This window comes from Dermacentor albipictus, chromosome 10 (assembly GCF_038994185.2).
Source record: "Dermacentor albipictus isolate Rhodes 1998 colony chromosome 10, USDA_Dalb.pri_finalv2, whole genome shotgun sequence".
NCBI classification, from domain to species: domain Eukaryota; kingdom Metazoa; phylum Arthropoda; class Arachnida; order Ixodida; family Ixodidae; genus Dermacentor; species Dermacentor albipictus.
The window spans coordinates 89,466,836-89,487,168 of NC_091830.1; positions in this window are offsets into that span (position 1 = coordinate 89,466,836).

Consider the following 20,333-nt stretch of genomic DNA (forward strand, 5'->3'; position numbering starts at 1 on the left):
TGAAATTGCGCTGTAGCTCCGCCCCCCGTCGAGTGAGCGAGCGGAGCGGAGACCGGAAACCGCGGTGTTGTGACGTCAACTCTAGTGCTTCGTTCCTTCGCAGCGTCCGCGACCGTGCCTGACCGCGCTTGTTTCTGCGTGCGTGCCATCGTAATCTGCTTCGGTCGACCCTGCATTCCTTTGTTGGTGCGTCTGCGTGTATGTAGAGTGGTAGTCAACGTGCGTGGTAGTCAACGTGAGTGGTAATCAACGTGAGTGGTAATCAACGTGAGTGGTAGTCAACGGGAGTGGTAGTCAACAGATGAAGGTCACTACACGTACTGCATTAAGCGGGAAGCTTTTCACACGTTTAAACCGTCTTTGTAGATTGCCGACAGCTTTGGACAGCGCACAAATGCCGACCATCGCATCCCCGCTTACGTTCCACGAGGAGGCATGCAGGAACACAACACTACAGTTGTTTGACCGGAAACGAGCTCACTAGATCGGCGAAAGATCGGCGAGATCACTAGATCGCTTTGAAAAAAACATACTCACCAAAGAGCATTTCCAACACGAGGAGATCCCAAGACTTTGCTTTCGTTCGCGTCGAAAGCACTGCTCGCACCAGCATCGTTTGCTTCTTCGAGAGGCCGGCTCTTCGCAGTCGGCTCGTACATGTAGGGAGTAACTCCGAACTCCTCAGAAAAACGCAGTCTCTCTAAATTTTCCATTACCGTCTCAGAAAAACAACACCAAACTACCTGGCACCGCGCTTCATGTGTAGCGGCAGCAGTCGGTTACTAGAATTGACGTCATAAGGCGCACCGACCAATCACAGGCGGAAACGAGACGCGCGAGCTGGGCGTGTCCGCTGCTGCACTTTTCGTCGAAATAAAATGTATTTGCGCTTTCTTTCGCTCAATTTCGATACGATATTCAAATTCGGAGGGTTGAAAACCATTATGTACAGATGTTCACTAATTTTTTCTGGAAACCCTTTCAGCTTCCCTTTAAAGCTACTGATGTTTGCAAGAACTGAAATTGTCGGTTTTATGTGGCCCGGTAAATCCTCGCACCAGCTGTCGCGCACTTCATGTTTTCACATCTATTTTATGTGTGGCTTCGCACATTGCTTGGCTTCGCATATCGCACTGTTGCTAGTTGCTCAATGCATGACTCTTGTTTGTTCTTTTGAGCTGCGAAGTTTTAACGCTGCCTCGTTTGTAAAGGGTATAAATTACGCTGTGTCTTATCGGAATGATACCAAGGAAGTGCTTCTTTAATAGCTTTATTCTTTTCGCCTGAGGGTATCTTAGATTTTGTGTTTTTTATGTGTTTAGAAAATAGGTAGTTCAGGGCGAGAATTGCTAATAGTTGCTGCATATGGTATTTCCGTTACATTGTTCGCTGAAAAGTTCGCGCCACGTTTGGGAAGTCATCATACCTCGATGCTGTCTGAGCAGACTTAACACGCCGAGCGATTTGTTTGCTTCACAACGTAGTCCCTTCTTGCATGTGAATTTTGCACTCAACTGAATTCTTTCTTATTATTATGCTTACGCTGCAGAGGACTAAACCCGGCCTTGCCGCCAGCGTTCATCTACTTTGACTGGCGCTTCTCTGCCTTTAAATATATCATGTGGCACCTCTCTCTAGTAATATAAAAAAGTACTGAAAAGTTAGTCAGACTTTAGCTTTGTACGTTTCGAAGCAGCTGCCTTTGGGAACTTAAAATTAAAAGAACTGGAGCGGGAACGGCAGTTCATCGGCGTATGAAGCAGAACTGCATCGGCGGTACAGCACTAATACGCGATTTTATTAACCCGTGCGTTTGGTGACTTCGTTGACTAGTGTATGCGTTTCCATCAATAAATTCGCAATTACTCTTCTTGAGGCGAATTCGGCTGCACTTATGCGGCGATGTCACATGTATTCATCGGCAGAAAAATCACAACGGCATATGCAGACATCGCACCGTGCGGATTTGTTTGATATAAGTCTGCACTAACGACGGGTGCTGATTATTGAGGTACAAAAGCAGCATTACGGCAAGGGTAGAATTAAAGAAAAAGATTGAGAGATCGCATTACTCAACAAAATTATTCGACTAGTTAATATGAGCTCAACTTCATGTAAATGGCATCCATGGCGTTTGGCTGCGGTACGCACCTGGCACGTATGTGGACAATGTTGTGCCAAACACCGGTAACATCGTGTTCATACCCGCTCCCACAGACATCAGCGGCATTGCTACAGCTGTCACCGCAGAAGAAGCAGTCTGGCACCCGAACAAAAGAGAAATCGCAGCCGCTAACTTCATCATCCTTGCTGCAAAGGGTCATCGTCTGCTATTGCTCCCGCGCGTACTGTTGGAAGCGCCCGCTAGGTGGCTATCCGTGGCGCCTCTATGGGCGGTGCACGAGGTGTATAGGAAGTAAGAAATAGCAGTTTTATGGGCCGTACAAACTTGTAAACATTCGCTGCTAACTAAACTAACAATCATGCCGTCACCCACGCAATGATAAACATGAGCACATCTCACTCGATTAACGCGGAAACTCGCTGTATAAACGCTGGACTGAGGAAGCGTGGCAGCAGTAGCGAGCGAATTTACCTTAGTGCTGCCTCTCGCTACAACGCGAACTAAGCGTCGAAAGCACAGCGCATACGAAACTACCACCACTCGGCGCACTTTGTCCACATCGCAGGCCGCTTTCAAGAAAAGGCGCCCGCGCGTCCGCGCCGTATGCAGCAGCCATCGGAGTAGAACGCCTTCCCCCCCACCCCGGTGCATCGCGCGCGACGGAAGACGGCGCGCTCCTTGCCCTCGCTCCTAGCTTGCACGCGTGAGATTGAGCTACGATCGTGGGGTGAACCTCGTAATTTCCACTCACACACACAGAATGCGGTGAACACTGATGATGCTATCGTGCTTGGACCTTATACGGAACATTACGACGATGCCGACGGCAGAAATGCGCCTGGAGTATCCATGTAATTTCTATCGCAATAAAATAATCCAAAACCCCTGCTACGGCGCGCCTCAAATAAGATCGTTGGTTTGGCGCGTCAAAGCCAAGAATTTAATTTTCATTTCTTGTGCACTAACATAGCTGAAGACACCTACACTGACAATTTTGCATCTCCCTTCGTAAGTTATAGTTGCTTGATTAGCCGGGAGTGAAATAGCGCAATCTGCGCAATGGACTAAAACCATACGAGGCAAAAACCGTGTGTACCGCTGCATAACACAGAATTCAGCAGAATAATTGTATAGTTCGTTGAAGCTGTGTTACACTATAAAAGAAAATTATATGATGCAGATATATATTATTAACAACCTGCCGTAGATGCTGACGTCAGCTTCGTGGGGTAGACTTCCGGCTGTTGTGGCTATTTGATGCGACCAGCTACGGAGGTCCTTTTCTCACTGGCACACGTAACTGCGCCTAATTTGGTAGTTAATTTTCATATAAAGAACACTAACCAACTTTTTTTTGCATATTCTAGCTTATTAACTTCAAACGGTGTTTGTCAATCCATGCTTCATTTTACTCGACGCGGCGAACTAAGTCTTACATTGTTTTGTCTCCCTGTCCTGTCCCTATTTTAGCTTGTTATTTGCATGCAGAAAGCTTTATCGGTACCTTCTTCAGGCGCCCTTTGGGGCGCCCCTGCAGTATTTCCGTGATATCTTCTACCGACGAGACAGCATTACCATGCAGGTGTGGAACAGTTCAGTGCATCCTCCTGTAGTTCCGGAAATCGCCCGCACTTGTGCCCACATGATAAAAATTTCCGTGTTTTATACGTTCATTTGCAGTACGCCGCCGCTGCACGCCGCTACATGCTACAAATGGTGCTGCATAGTGCAACTACTGATGTATGCTGGTGCTGCTACTGACGCACGTTGCCGCTTGTGTATTTGCGAGTGCATTAAATTCCATGTCAGATAACAAAGAATACGACAACACTCAGGACACGCATCCACCAATATCCCTTGTGTCGCACTCGTGTACCATCTTCCTAGTCTTCCCCCCCCCCTCCCTAGAAAAAAAGAAACCCTCTGACGGGAATTGCATGCACTTACCCCACCGGCCGTGTGCATGTTACCGCCCCTCAACTTCGCAAAAGGAAAGTTTCACTGACAACGATATGGGCGCGGGTAGCCCTTACCCCAGCTGCCACCTGCAAGTGGAAGGGCTTAATCAATGACGACGCCACCTGACCGAACTGTACGAGCGTGGCACATCACACTGGTGTGTGCCGCCAACTGTTGTAGGCTTGTCCAGGCAAACGACACACCTGGGAGCCCTTGCTCAGACTGTCTGGCCTACCTCTTGACCGCCATGCTGTCTTGAACTATAGTAGATTCAAGATGACTATAATTAGTGAGCGCTACCAGACTTCCTGCGCGATGCGAGTTTACCATTTCTTTTTGTTTTTCATTGTTTCTTAAGGTAGTACATAACTCCCAGCAAGAAGAACATGCTGCAGCATGCTACTACTGTCGCTGCATGCTGCTACTACTGCTGCTTGCTGCTACTACAACTACATGCGACAGTAGGAGAGTAGGCCGCCTTAATTGTTGTTCTTATTTTTATTCATTGCGCCATATATTCCTTTAGCATGGGTAATTGCTACATCACTGTTGATAGGATAACAGCGTCTTTCTTTCCCCTTTTTCTTAATAAAGGCGACTATATCTCTCAGTCAAAAAACTTACATATCTGCCTTGTATGCCAGCAATATGTTTTGTTGCCGCCATCAATAAAACACGGTCCCGGAACCCGCCACTGGTGGCTACGGCCTAGCGCTGCTAATCACGAGGACGCAGATTTGATTTCCGGCCGCTGAATGTAAAAAAAATGGTCACGTAATTACTTTTGATTGCCCGTTAACGCCTCGTATCCCAGCGACAACATATGCTACCATAAATAAGAGCTGAACCACACTTCTTGTACACTAGTTAGAACGTTCTTATATACACGGCAACCAACTTGCTTTTTCGGCACTTTGATAAAGCACACATAAGTGGAAGAACTCACGCAGCTGTCGTGAATTTTGGAAAGATAAAAATTGCGTCTACCATGAAGCCCGTTCCCGGATGTAGCCATGGTTCCTCTAATTTTCCTCTCGCTCGACTATTTTTTTTCACTCTACTCTGCTCAAGTACGTCAGAAAGCAGCTTCGAAGTGGCTTTCACGCTGCATTTTAACGCGATAGCGTTAAGGAGCTCGTGTCGCAGAAAAGCCGGTGTCGTCGGCGTCGGTGTTTGTGGCGTTGACCGTGAGCGATAAATCACGGCAGGCGCTTCATAAATAAAAAGCAACTTCCAAGATTGGCCCGGTGGGAATCGAACCAGGGTCTCCGGAGTGTGAGACGGAGACGCTACCACTCAGCCACGAGTTCGATGCTTCCAAGCGGTGCAAACGCGCCTCTAGTGAATGCGGTGTTGCCTTCGAAACGAGCCGTGGAAAGTTATACTGCGGTGTATATCGGTAATTATGAACATGTAACGTACAGAAGTCACAATTACACGAGTTGCGAAGTGCGTTTCCGCTGCATTTCTTCTGCGCTTTCCGCACACGCAGAGCCATCTTGCAGCAAACACAGAAGACCCCCTCCTCTCGATGTACGGCGCTGCCCCGACAGGAGGCGCGCCGCGCGCGCATTGGGAGCGCTGCCAGGCGCGTCGCGGGACTCCCTCTTCCCTGACGACGCTTCGCCGTGCTCCCGGTCCTTTCTTTAGATTACTATCTATCTCTCTGCCCGTGCCGATCGCGACGTTTGGCTGGCGTAGATCGTTTCCCTTCCGAGACACCGAGTTCTTTGGTTCGTTCCGTTCGCTCAGGCGCACGTTTCGTTGCCGCGCCGAACGCTGCGTTGCTCGATGCTCACCGCGTGATAGGTGGGCGCTAAGTCCGATGCGGGGCGCATCGTAAGTGATCGCTGTGCCGTAGCGCATTGTCTTATACCCCTTGGCGGGTCGACGGGAACGCTGTCGCGTCCCACTCTTGAAGGCGAAGCTTAAGCGTCCTCCAATTTTTGTGGTGAATGTGTGGCAGCAGCCTGTTGTCGCAGGCTTAATAAAGTAGGATCCACATACTTCACTTTATTTCCTTAAGGACCCCACAGCGGGGTGTTACATAAGGGGTGGTTTGTACAGAGATGCTACTGATGCCACAGGTTTTTAACAAGACAGGTATATGGATACACTTTGAATAAAACGTGATGGACAGGTGATTGAAACAATGTCGTGGGGAAGGCCATTCCATTCTGAAGCTGCGCGGCAAAAAAATGATGCAGAAAAAGTAGTGCTGCCAGAACGGGGTCGGGTGACTTGAAGTGGATGGCCTGTGCGGGGCGATGTGCGAGCGGCGGGAGCGATGTAAGGTGGATGGCTGAAAGAACTGTGATAAAACTTGTGGTAAAGTGATAGTGTGGCGAAGTCAAAAGCCAATCAAGGAACTGCATGACACATTGCCACTAGGAAGCTCAGCATACTATCTGCATTAGCTGAACTCACAATCGTAAACCAACGCCTCCTGCAGCACAAAATAAAAAAGAAACAATGACAAAAACAAGAAATGCCTAAAGTCTAAAAGACGGGGATCGTTTAACCATCAATCGGAAAAGGCCAGTGCTATACTCGCATAACTATGGCACGACAACAGACACAATGTGACCCGGTCTAACATACACGCAGCCTGAAGGCATAGCAGTTATCTCTCTCTCTCTCGCTCTCTCTCCTTATGACCGAAGGCAAAAAGTTCATTGATGTGTCCAAGCGGATTTAGTCCTGGCCCATAACAACAGTGAATGTAGGGTAATCCCAACAGACCAAGTGCGCTCCTTTTAGAGCAATTACTTGAGGAGGATCATCTCGTCCTTAGTAATTTGCGATTTGTGCTTTTGTCTCCGCTTTTTCGCTTTGTTTCCCTGCATTTCTGGGAGCTGCCACTCTGTCCTTGCGGCAATGGATGAAGAAATCTCCGAGGACTTTCCTGGTGTGCAGCCGTCAGGTCGGCTAGTGTCCAGGAAACGTGGAAGTGCGTCAAGCGACACAGACAGCGAGGCCACTGAGATATGTTCGGACAGCTACGACTCGTCGGACGATGACTTCCAGGTCGTGATGAGTAGATCAGCGAAAGGAAGACTACTGCAGGCATCTTCGTCGCCAAGTGCTTCTACCGTGAAGAGTGCACCGCTGCGCTGGCCGCACACTGTGCTCTTTATGCCCGTGGACCCGGCGACCAATTTGCGGCTCCTCAAGAGGCAGGTCCTCTCTTCCTTACTCGAGAGAATCGCACCAAACGAGATTAAAGACGTGCGAATAAACTCGCGGAAAAATGTCCTGGCAGTTGATGTGCTACATCGCAGTGCCCTACAACACCTACGTAATATAACTGATATCGACAAGGTAAAGGTGCGATCAATGATCCCTACAGGCAGCGATGGTACTGCGGGCGTCATTTATGACGTCGACGTTGCCATTCCTAATAACAACTTGCCAACGCTGATAAAGCCAACGACAGAAGGCAATTTCATTACAAGGATTTCCAGATTGGGAAACACACGCTGTGTGAAGATTTTGTTTGAAGGAGACAGCCTTCCTTCCCACGTCAAAGTAGGACATGTCCGCCATCCAGTACGACCATTCGTACCGAAGCCCCTCCAGTGTTTCAAGTGTTGCAAGATTGGCCACGTGAAGCGTGTCTGCGTGAACAGCGTAGTGTGCCCGTGGTGCTCTGAGTCCCATTCAGAAGACGCCTGCAGCGCATATGTTCTAAACTGCCCTAACTGCAGTGGTCCTCACAAGGCCTCGTCAAAGGATTGCCCGCGGATGCGGAAGGAATTCACGCTTCTAAAACGCATGGTGCGCGACAATTCAACGCACCGAGAGGCTGCTACCGCTGTTCGCTGACGTCGGCATCGACACCGAAAACGTTCAAGAAATTCCGCAACTGCAGATAGGTTCACGCCAGCTTCAGTCAGAAGGGCTGCCGCATCTCCACACTGTGCCACCAAGACAGATGCAAGGAAAGCGAACAAAGAGGAGAGGCTCGCCCGTCCTGAAGAATGGCCTGAGCTACCGAGGGCACAACTCCCTGCTAAGTTACCTCAAAACGCACCGACTTCAATGGCTTCTGCAACTGTTGAAGCGACGCTAGCTGATGATCTCCAGGTCATCAACATTCTGCGATCGCTCATGAGTGCCATTCGCGTTATACTTATCAATATGAAGTCGTCGTCTGCGCAAAGCGCACTACAGGTGCTGGACACTTTGAGTCCAGTACTTGCAGCTCTTGGTTAAAATCATGGCTCTCCAGAAGCCGTCGTTTCGTGACGAAGTCCGAAACGCGTCGATATTTCAGTGGAACGCCAGAGGACTGAAGTCACGCATGTCGGACTTTCGACAGTTTGTGTTCACGAATAAGTTCCCAGTCATCGTCATCTGCGAGCCCCTATCAGATAACATCAGACTCCGGGTATGAATGTTTCATGTCCGCCACCCATGGAGAATGCAGTAAGATCATCGTATTCATGCGACGTGATCTTACGTATGTCCATCACCCAGTGTCGCCTGACCAAGAAAACCAATACGTCTGTCTGACAGTGAAGAAAGGCAAGCTCACTTTCACATTAATTGGAGCCTACATATCGCCCTCAAGTCGGTTGGACTGCGAGAGATTACGGCGAATCACCACAGCGACTCCGCAGCCTTTGGTGATTACTGGAGATTTTAATGCCCAACACCATCTCTGAGGAAGTTCTAAGATAAACTCGAGAGGCAGAAGATTAGTGTCATTTGCCTCCGTACAAGAACTGTGCTTGTTAAATGATGGAAGCCCCACCTTTCTACGTGGAACTGCCTACTGTAGCTGCCTGGACCTGACCTTTGTTTCACGCTCCTTCACTAGAAAGGTCAGGTGGTTTCCGGATATTGAAACGCGGGGAAGTGACCACCTACCCACTTATCTTAGGGTTGAAGGGTTGACGGACTCCAGGTTAGCCGGCGTCACACAATGTATCGACTGGCCAATGTTCAAGTCAATTGTCGAAGACGGCTGTCGTGATGACTTGTCCACGTACGTACTAGCCTAGAGGATATCATAAAAGGTGCCCTAGAGGCTGCGAAACATTCGCTTCTGAGAACGTCCACAAGCACCGAATACGACATTGAGCTAGAGAAGCTTCGTGCAATTCGTCGTCGTGCAGAGCAAAGATACAGGCGCACGAAGTCTGTACATGACTTGAAGTTGGCCAAAAGAACTCAAAAGAAAATTCAGCGTCGCATGGACAAACTTGCATCACAAAGATGGAAATCATTCTGCGAATCTTTGGATCCACGAAAACCATTGTCTTACATATGGAGAACTGTTCGTGGTTTCCGTGGAACCCCTCAGCAGCGCCACCCTTTAAAGTCTTTGGCCCTTTACCAACAATGCAGCGAGATTGACGTAGCGGAAGCTTTCTGCAGGAGGATTGCTGGCGAAACTAGTTGCGCTGGAACATCGACGCTCCGCCACTCACCGATTTCACGCGACTCCCGCATGGATAGTCCTTTCTCCATGGACGAGCTCGAAGCTGCACTGGCCTTGTGCAAGCGTTCATCTTCACCAGGACCCGACGGTATAACCTACCGTGCCCTGTGTAATCTTGGCGATGAGGCTCGAAAAGTGCTCCTGTTCAACAGCTCCTGGCAGACAGGTACGGTTCCCCAAGAATGGAAGACCAGTCACCTAATTCCACTGCTCAAGCCTGGCAAGTCGCCTGTAGACATTGCATCATACCGACCGATTGCGCTTGCCAGTTGCATCGGAAAACTAATGGAGAGGATGGTTCTAGCACGGCTAGAATGGTACCTCGAACATTACCAGGTATATCCAGATGCAGTGGCCGGTTTCAGGCGTGGCCGTTCTTCCATAGACAACGTTATCGACTTGGTGACGTACGTCGAGCACCAGAAGTCCTGCAAAAGATTATCTGCTGCCCTTTTTCTGGATGTTAAAGGAGCGTACGATAACGTAACGCACGAAGCGATTTTCAGCGCGTTAGAGGCAGTAGGACTTGGCGGCAAAGTATATTTTTTGATAAGTAGCTATCTACATAAGAGATCCTTTTTCGTACTTACCGAAAATGGCCTGACCTCCCAGCATTACAGTAACCGTGGGGTGCCTCAGGGCGGAGTACTCAGCCCAACGCTCTTCAGTCTAACACTCATTGCACTCACCGACATCCTGCCAGGCACCGTTAGGCTCTCCATCTATGTCGACGACATTTGCATTTGGACGTCGGCTGTGACGCGACTGCAGCTTCGCGCGCGGCTTCAAAAGTCAGCTACTTTAACATCATCCTACCTTCGAGAACAAGGACTTCGTATGTCATACGAGAAGTGCGCAGTGGTGGCATTTACCAGGAAATCAACGTCTCCATACGTGATATCCGTCGACAGACACATGATCTCGTACAGCACGTGTCACAGATTTTTGGGGGTGGTCCTTGACAAAAATCTCTCCTGGACCCCTCATGTGAATTGTGTGAAAAAACGCCTGGCAGGAATTTGCCATATGTTTAAGTTCCTTGCAGGAAAGACCTGGGGAGTGCCAATACACTCTATGCTGCAACTGTACAGGGTCCTCTTTATTGGATTCCTGCGGTACAGCCTACCTGTCATGTCCAACATCTGCAGAACTAACCTGAACATAATCTAAAGCATCCAAGCCCAAGCACTCAAGATATGTCTCGGTCTACCGCGGAGTGCGTCAACGACTGAAGTTATTGCAGTCGCTCAAGATTTCTCTATTAGAACGCACATTAGCATTGAAACAATGCGTGTGCACATAAGACACTTCGCCCGGACCCCTACCCACCACCTAGCAAGTCTCCCAGTAGATAGGCCCAACACGACATTCAGTGCGACTGTCTTGGCGCACCGTGCCTCTTTCAGGTCAGGTTACACACCTGCGGCAAGGCCTTCTATTCCTCCATGGTGTATGCGCCGTACTCAAGTGAACCTTACAGTCCCAGGACTTCAGAAAAAGTCGGACTTGCCATCATCAGCGCTCAAGCAACTAACTTTACTTCTCTTGTACGCGAAATACAGCGACTGCACACACGTCTACACTGATGGATCAACTACATCAACCAGTTCCGGCGGCGCTGTAGTTGTACCAGCAATGAGAATAACCAAGCGGTTCAGGACTTCCCATGTCACTACGTCTACAGCTGCAGAGCTCGCGGCTCTCCGCGACGCGCTTCAAGTGATAAATACTGAAAGTCCTAGAAAATGGGCAGTCTTCTGCGATTCAAGGCCGGCCTTGCAATGTGTGCATTCGTTTCTCCGACATGGAAATCACGATCAGCTCACGTGCGAAATCACGGAACTTGTCCATCAGTTAAGAGAAAAAGGCCATGATATCTCTTTTCAGTGGATACCAGGTCATTGCGGTATCTTTGGTAATGATGACGCCGATAAGGCAGCTCGGACGTCAAACCAAGAAGACCGCTGCGTCCCCATTCCGCTCTCAAGGACCGACGCCGCGAGACAACTTGGCATTCTGGCAAGCACTATCTCCTTAGCAGAGTGGAATACCGTACATACAAGGCGCACAAGACTGCACCGACTAAACCCATCACTTCAACTCAGACCTCCAGCCGGTGTGCACCGCCGTGAAGCGTCTCTTCTGTGTCGATTATGGCTTGGAGTGGCCTTCAAGAATGCCTACTCAGCACTAATTGGTATGTCTGAGAGTCCTGCATGTGATGTTTGCGCATGCGAGGAGAACATTGACCACATATTGTGCCATTGTCCTCAATTTCAAGCACAAAGACACTATTTGTCCGACACATTGAGGAAACTAGACGATCGTCCTCTGAGTGAACAGACAATATTAGAGCACCGTCCCGACCGATTATCGGCTCAGAAGGCAGTGAAGGCACTTTTGTGTTTTCTCAGAACTTCTGGTTTGCTCGAGCGACTTTAACTGAAGTGCTTTCCGTACACGTACCTACACCTTCTCTCTCCATTCTTTCTCTTCCCCTTCTCCCTTCCCCCAGTGTAGGGTAGCCAACCAGACTATTCACTGGTTAACATCCCTGCCTTCCTGTGTTGTTCTCTCTCTCTCTCTCTCTCGCGATTCACTGATGATATTGCCTTGCTTAGTAACTCAGGGGACCAATTGCAATGCATGCTCACTGACCTGGAGAGGCAAAGCAGAAGGGTGGGTCTAAAAATTAATCTGCAGAAAACTAAAGTATTGTTTAACAGTCTCGGAAGAGAACAGCAGTTTACGATAGGTAGTGAGGCGCTGGAAGTGGTAAGGGAATACATCTACTTAGGGCAAGTAGTGACCGCGGATCCGGATCATGAGACTAAAATAATGAGAAGAGTAAGAATGGGCTGGGGTGCGTTTGACATGCGTTCTCAGATCAAGAACAGCAGGTTGCTATTATCCCTCAAGAAAAAAGTGTATAACAGCTGTGTCTTACCAGTACTCACTTACGGGGCAGAAATCTGGAGGCTTACGAAAACGGTTCTACTTAAATTGAGGACGACGCAACGAGCTATGGAAAGAAGAATGATATGTGTAACATTAAGGGATAAGAAACGAGCAGATTGGGTGAGGGAACAAACGCGAGTTAATGACGTCTTAGTTGAAAAAAAGAAAAATAAATGGGCATGGGCAGGACATGTAATGAGGAGGGAAGATAACCGATGGTCATTAAGGGTTACGAACAGGATTCCAAGGGAAGGGAAGCGTAGCAGGGGGCCGCAGAAAGTTAGGTGGGCGGATGAGATTAAGAAGTTTGCGGGGACAACATGGCGACAATTAGTGCATGACCGAGGTGATCATTTGGAATATCCAGAAAGTACAACGCATGGCAACCGCAGCGCCATGCTATTGGCTTAAGCGATAACTCTCGTTCCCGGTGCTCTCCTGCTGACTAGACCTGACTAGACTACACCGCGTTCCAGACGTCGCAGGCTTGCGTGCGTCTAATTGTCGTACAAAAATCTCTCACGTGACCTGATCCTAGGTGCCTAGGGACAGGATCGTTTAGGGATTTTTGAGAAGGCATGATGGTGGCGCCGAGCGACGCTGTGGCAGGTGTTCTGTGGCCGTGGCGTGTTCGCACAGAACACCTATACAAACTTGTGTTCTTTCTCGGCGTGATCGGTCTCCGGCTCGCGCGGACCGCGCGTTGTTCAACGTTGCTTATGTGATCGTGCTTGCGTTGCTTGTGTGTTGGTGGTAGGTTCTGTGTTACTTGACAGAAAGCCGCGAGTAGTGGTGGTGCGGCAGTGCGACTTTCGCCTCGGTGAGCTCTGGCAGTACAGAATCTGCGTTGTGTGACCCGTGCTTCCTTGACAATTGAAATGTCGAACTTGCCTAGCGCCTCGGCAGTGAAGTTCTGCGAACCGCGATGTGGCGTCGCCGTGTCCGGCTTTGCTTAACGGACATCGAGGGATGTGCTGCTCGCTACAAGTCATGTAAATGCGACTGCGTCGACCGCCCATGCACTGTTCAGCGCTGAATGTGTGTTAGGTGTGCTGTGCTTGAAACGAGTGGTGCAGCCGTGCAGCGGGGGGTGGTGGAGGAGCAGAGTGGCTTAGGGGTCTCCATTTGCACATTCATAGATATGTGCTCCCGTTTCGGTCTCATTAGCGGCTGTCGCGGGATTGTGGTGTGCTCCTTGCCCAGTATGAAGTTTACGATGCTAACACACAGCATGTTCACGTTTTTCCGTGCTATATGTCACTTGCATGACGACCGAGTTGAAAACAAGGCATATGTCTGTGTTGTTTGCATTTGTGTGTTGTAAATTACTTCGTATTGTGGAAGTTCTGGCAGTCTTATTACGCAAGGAGTACGAACGTGAACATATAAACATATTTCTGTGTGTCTGCAATTTTGAATTTCGCATAATAGCCTTTACGACTGATAAGCGGGCTACACAGCCTGTGTGAATCAGCTACCTTTTGTTGCGACCCTCTTCCATGTGGTAGACTGATGCATGGTGCGCGTTTATTTCTGTACTATTGTAAAAACCATTTGTTTATTCACCCAATACAAATGTACTGCTTCTTCGCCGCAGTACATTTTAGTTACGGGCTGAAGGATACTAAAAGTGGGAGGGGACCGCTATCACCCAGCATAGTATGTCCACTCAGGCGACCTGAGAGGCGGCGGTTGCGCGAGTGTATAATTAAAGAACTCTTTTTATGTCCAGTGACAGTTGCCCCTTTCCACTTTTAGTATGCTTCACCGCAGTACAAAGGTGTGTTGCGAAAAAGGTAATCTTAAAAAGCTCAATTATGCAACGTTTCTTTCATAGCTTGCTACACCGCAATACAGGGTGTTGCCGAGGTGGTTGTAGCACAGTTTTTTTTTCTTCCAGGTACCTTTTCTACTAGAAGCTTCCATTGCAGTGTTTCGAGCCTCTTTGAGCATGCACATGGTGTATATAAAAATCGGACACATCATTGGGAACATCACCTATGCTCTCTGCAGTAAGCTGCGCACAGGATAAGTTCATGTCTATCTATAGAAAAAAATGTAGCATGACCAGACAAAGTAAATAGGGGTGGGCTGCAGCAATACTAAGTGTTAAATGGTGCCTTATCCTTTCCGTTGAGTTTTCTGTTTTGCGCTTTTTATTATGGATCCTCCACAGTAACCACTGGAGTGCCGAACGTGAGCTTGTTGGTCTCAGATCTCATGGTTGTTACTAACAAGACAATGTGATAAACAAACAAGGGCTTGGAGGCATCCAGTCACCTTGCTTATCTCATGGTGTTGCTTCATGAGCACCGTTAGCCTCCAGACCAACTAGGAAGGGAAATTTGTTGCAGTCACTTCAGAACTGTATTGCAACCAAACGAACAGTGCTTTCAATGACAACTTTTGGACAGTAGAATGCTTGCACCCAGCAAAGTCTAAGAAGGAAGCATTCAGAATGTGCAAGTGGGCCTTTTGAAGCGTGCTTTCAATGACAACTTTTGGACAGTAGAATGCTTGCACCCAGCAAAGTCTAAGAAGGAAGCATTCAGAATGTGCAAGTGGGCCTTTTGAAGCTGGCATCACTGCTGAAAGGGCTTTGCCTGCTGCCCTCTTTATGGATACACAAAGATGATTTCCTCCTTGAGACGGATTGTTTCAGATGTCGTTACATGGCAACAATGCTGGGTGTATGTAGCAGAGAAGCTTGTCTTTGCCCACTGTCAATAATATGTTCCTTTTCCAGTGCCCCTGTGGAAGTGCCTACTTTTTGGACACAAAGTGCTCTCCATGCATGCATGCATTTTTAGCTTGTAAAAATGTCTGTTACCCTCAAGCTGGTCCTTGTTGATGTCACCCAAGAAGGCATTATAGAGTATGGCAATGCGGGCTTACAAATCAGTGTTGATGCCAGTGAAACCAGATTAATGAAGCTGCCATTTATTTCTGTCCATTCCATCTTCATCCAGTTACAATGAGCAGTTCTTTGTCCAAACAGTAGGCATATGTAGTTGGTCATGCATAGCCTGCACACTAAGACTTGTTGGCGTGCCTGAGAACCTTAGCAGTGTCTATATGCAAAAACATTCTGATGTGTTGATGACTTCCTTCTCTTTATCACACTTTGCCTGATGAAGCCAGCAACTTGGTCAATTAGATGTTCAGCAGGCTTCCCATTAGTTTTCTCAGCGTCTCCTTTACCAGGGTGCTGCTCATAGATATCTGTTTTCTTGACCTTGCACTGCACTTAAACCATGGCCACACCTGCTGAACCTATAGTATGCGATCAGAAAAGTGCTATACATCACGTTGTTCCAAACTCATGACATGTGCTACAAGGCCTTGAGGAACACCTTCATTAATTGCCGCCCTCATCATACTGTATGAAGCTTCGCATGACAAGTGCGACAATTAACATCTTCTGGTTTTTGAGTGCTATTCCTGTCCAGCTTGCTGAAAGCTATCCCGAGTTTTTCAAAAGCAGGACTGCTGCCGTACAAGAAGTGCATAAAGCAAGGGTAGCTATAACCATTTATGTCACACAATATGAAGAAGGCCACTGAATGTACAGGTGCTTTAATTCTTATCCAACAAGCTTGGTTCTTCCTTTGCAAGTCAGTAAACCCAACTTGCCCCAAAGATATGGCCTGTGACAAACTATGTGCCAGATGCTGTGTCCCCTGCAAAGCCGAAGATGTGTACAACATCCTGACACCCGCAGTGACTTCTACACTGGGCAAACAGGCTAGTATAAGAACGACCGCCTCTACTAATATGCTAAGAACATGAAAACGGGCAGAAATTTGGCTATTCATTGGGCCCAACTGCAGGTGCAAGCCACTCTTCCGCCAGATGTGTGTTGTTCGCAGGAATTGGAGCTATACAAATGCAGACAAAAACAACGATGTTTGAAAGTAGTAGAGTTGAACTATATTCTGCACAAACAGTGCTACTTGCAGCGCAGGTACCGTGTAGCTACAATTCATGGCTGTCCCACCATGCAAAGGCACTATTCTTGAATTATTAACTTCTATTTATAATTATGGTGGCCATATATTGCAAGTACATATCCACATTGTGTGCTATATGGTTAAATGATGTCAACTATGATAGCCATTCCTAATCTGAGATGCAACAAAAGAACTAATATAGGCAACAAATTGTAATTCAAAAAGACAACCTGTGCACAGGATAAGTGACAGACTTTCTTTTATTGAACAAAAGTCACATGTGTCACACGTCACCAGCAGTGGGTAGCAAACTTGCAAGCTTGGGTGACAGAGGGAAAACTTGGCAAAATGCTACACTCATACTCAAATGTAAAACGGCCTATGACACAAAAAACGACATGAAATTGTACTGAATGAAAGGGCAAGACTCCATCCAAGAACATATTATGGCACCACATAATTGACATGGTGTAAAAGATGTTAACACGCCCTCCCCATAAAAAAGAAACACTGAAAACATGCCTTAAAAGGCAATGTGCAGCATCTGAAAGCAAGAAAAAACAACCCAGAAAAAGGTTTCGCTAAGTCTTTCAATGATTAAAATTGTCAAACTGTCTTGTCACTTCTTAATGGATCTGCACTGTGTACTAGGGTGTTCTGATAAGGCAGTTTCAGCAAATGTATTGCAAAGCAGTGTTCCCAGTCTGTGTCCAATATTTCGAATTTAAAGAGGGTCAGGCTGCCTTTCAAAGGTGTACATTTTAGTTTATAAAACAGAAAAAGGCATGCAAAATTGCTGTGCTTTAGAAATTCACTTAAAGCTGTGCTCTTAAATTAAAGTATTAGCTTGCACAATGCCATTATAACAGCTTTCCCCCTCTAACATTTTTTATCCCAGTTGTAAAAAGATGGGAATTTCTTTTGGGGCAGAAATTTTTAAACTATATTTAACAGGCGAACCAAATATATCATAAAAGTGGCATTTCGCATCTGCAACAACTTCAATGCACTTGAAATTCAGCATATTGGGACATGGATGAAGCCATAAAAATGCAATAACGGCCCGAGAGAGTTCTCTGCAATTAGGTGAAGAAATTGGCACATACCTGCAACATTTATTGATATCTAGAGCGACCTTCAACATCCAACACAACATAGGCTCCTTCGGGACTGTTTATAACGTTTTGTGCCAGCGCACATACGTTAAAACACTATTCAGTGCTTTCACGCCGTGTCGGTGTATGCCGAATCGCATTAACAGGACGTGAGCAGCACAGTAATCGCAAGGGCGTTTTGTTTCCTCTTGAGGGCATCGCGCTGCGTATCATTAGTAGTAGTGGTGGAATACGACTCCATCTCACAGGTTCCGATCTTGTCGGCATGGGTTTCGCCCAGTGATCCTCGCAGCGTAAACTGTCGCACCGGCGTAGATCCCGATTCCTATCAATCGGCAGGGCGGAGAGGGCGCTTCGATGGATGGGACGGAAAGTCGCGTCACCCTCGGCTCGCGACCGCGCCAGCACACAGTTACGCCAGTTTCACGTAGCCGCGTCTGCGTGCCAGCCACGACAAAACGTTGGCCACGGCGTTGGCCGCGACCCACAGCAAGCTACGCGAAACCGCTGGTGATGAGAGCACGTTGTTAGGCATGAGGCCACGGCGCGTCCCCGCAGCCGGCAGCCAATAGCGTGGCGCTGCGGTTGCCATGCGTTGTCCCTTCTGTATGTTCCAAATACGCGACTGGGGTAGTTGAAGTATAGGAGAGGCGTTTGCCCTGCAGTGGGTGTAACCAGGCTGATGATGATGATGATGGTTTATGATGATGATGATGATGATGATGATGATGATGATCTCGTATATGATAGAACTTCGAAAAGAAAACCACGAATTCCCTCGTCACCAGCCTAGTTTACGCCTACTGCTGGTCGAAGGCCACGGTCTTGCGTCCACTAACTCCAACGTATTCTTGCACATTTCCTAATCTCAATACACATGACCAAATCCTCTGCCGTCATCGGCTGGCTTTTCCGTGCATGGTACTCATTCCGTCACTCTAGTACGTAGGCCACCTATTCATACTCTGCGCAAGACATGGTCTGCTCAACTCGCTTTCATTGTCTGAAAATCAAAATATTGTATTGAATATATAAAGACAGGACACGAGTCCTCAACTCTTCTTTTGCATAATGAATACTTACCAACTAGCTCAGCTTTCTGTCGTTCCAATATAAAGACAATTGTTTTCTGAGCCGAGATGTACAAGGTTCTGAAATGCGAATACAGCACGCAGTTCTCCAGCACCAGTAAACTATTGGCCTCATGAAGGCGCAGTGGACCATCGAAGCACAACATGACGACACTGGAGCCACCAGCGATGCGTTATAAATTAGACCATAAGACATATACGTGATTGGTTCAGGTATATGCAATGGCGTAGATCGCATGCCTGTGATACCTCCGAGAACAGTTCCCTCAGTTGCAAGTTACGAAATTGCACCCGAAAATTGAGTTTGCAGCGAAACGAGTGCAGAGTACTGTGCGCTCCGGTTTTCCTACAGTGCGCTGTCCTCTCCTGTACTGTACTATACTGCATTGTACTGTACTATACCTTACTGTACTCTGTACTTTCCAGTTTTCGTTAAAGAGCCTTTCTGCTTATCCCTGCACTGCACAGGATGGGCCATCAAATTGCTCCGAGCGTCCACGTGAAGGATCTAGATGTTCCCGACGTACAGAAATATGTACAACAATTTCTCTAACAACGATAAAGAGAACCAACAGCCCTTCTCATACCCATTTACAACATTCCGGAGAAAATTGAAAACTGGAAATTTTATTGGACTGTACAACGGAACCACGACAGTGCGACGACAACAGCATGAAGACGATGGCTTCACTACAGCTTTACATACTCGTACGTAATTCGTTCTCCGTTCGTATTTTCCGGATAATTAAGATTTTCATCCGACCATTTTCTTCCAACTCATGCATATTCTATGCAGTGCGGAATTCGGCCTATGTGAAGCTGTTGTGAGCCGGCTAGACAAAACGGCGTACACCGTGATGCTCAAGTGCTGTCTGCAAAGCACATAAGAAACACGCTGCGGACTTTGGCGACATACAGTCACGTTCAATACGAGCTACAACTCCTGCACCCTTGGTTGAAGGGGCATTGTATGGCGGCGCCGACATACGAGAAACTGCAACACCAAACGCATTTCCGATTTCATGTATTTGTTAGCCAATTTTTCGTACATGTCAAAGCCACCGTGCACAGTCTTGGAGTTCCTCCGACAACGGGCGCTGGTGTGACAGCCCGTACTGAACGCGACTGTATTCGTGCCCCACAAACGTCAGCACGGGTGGCGGAAACACGTGACACCGCGCCGCTACCGACCACGGCATGTAAACCCTAAGCTCTCGCGCGAGAGCACGTGCGTGTCTAGGCATCGGCCACCAACGCGTCCCCCAACATGTGTCACAAGTGGACAAAGCCGGCCGCCGAACGCAATGAACGGGCGGAAAAATAACTAAGAAAACAATTCGCTTTATTTATTTTTTTGCGTATTTTTGCTGTGTAATTAGCCATGCGCCGCTCATTGTACCCCAATCTCAACGAGGTCACCCACTCCATTGCGCGAGGCCTAGTCAACCGCGCCGGAGTCACTGGAGATGAGTTGGACACCAGGGACAGTCTGACAACTTATAACGATCTCGTTAAGGCCTTTTAACTCAGTCGCCGAATCTTCCCCCCGCCTCACCCAAAGTTCAGCCGGGCGCAGGCTACCACCCTGCGTCTACTACAAACAAACACGTACCCTTCACCCGCCCGCCTCCACCTTATATTTCCGGACGTCTACACTAGCCCCAACTGCCGGTGCTGTGGAATTCACCC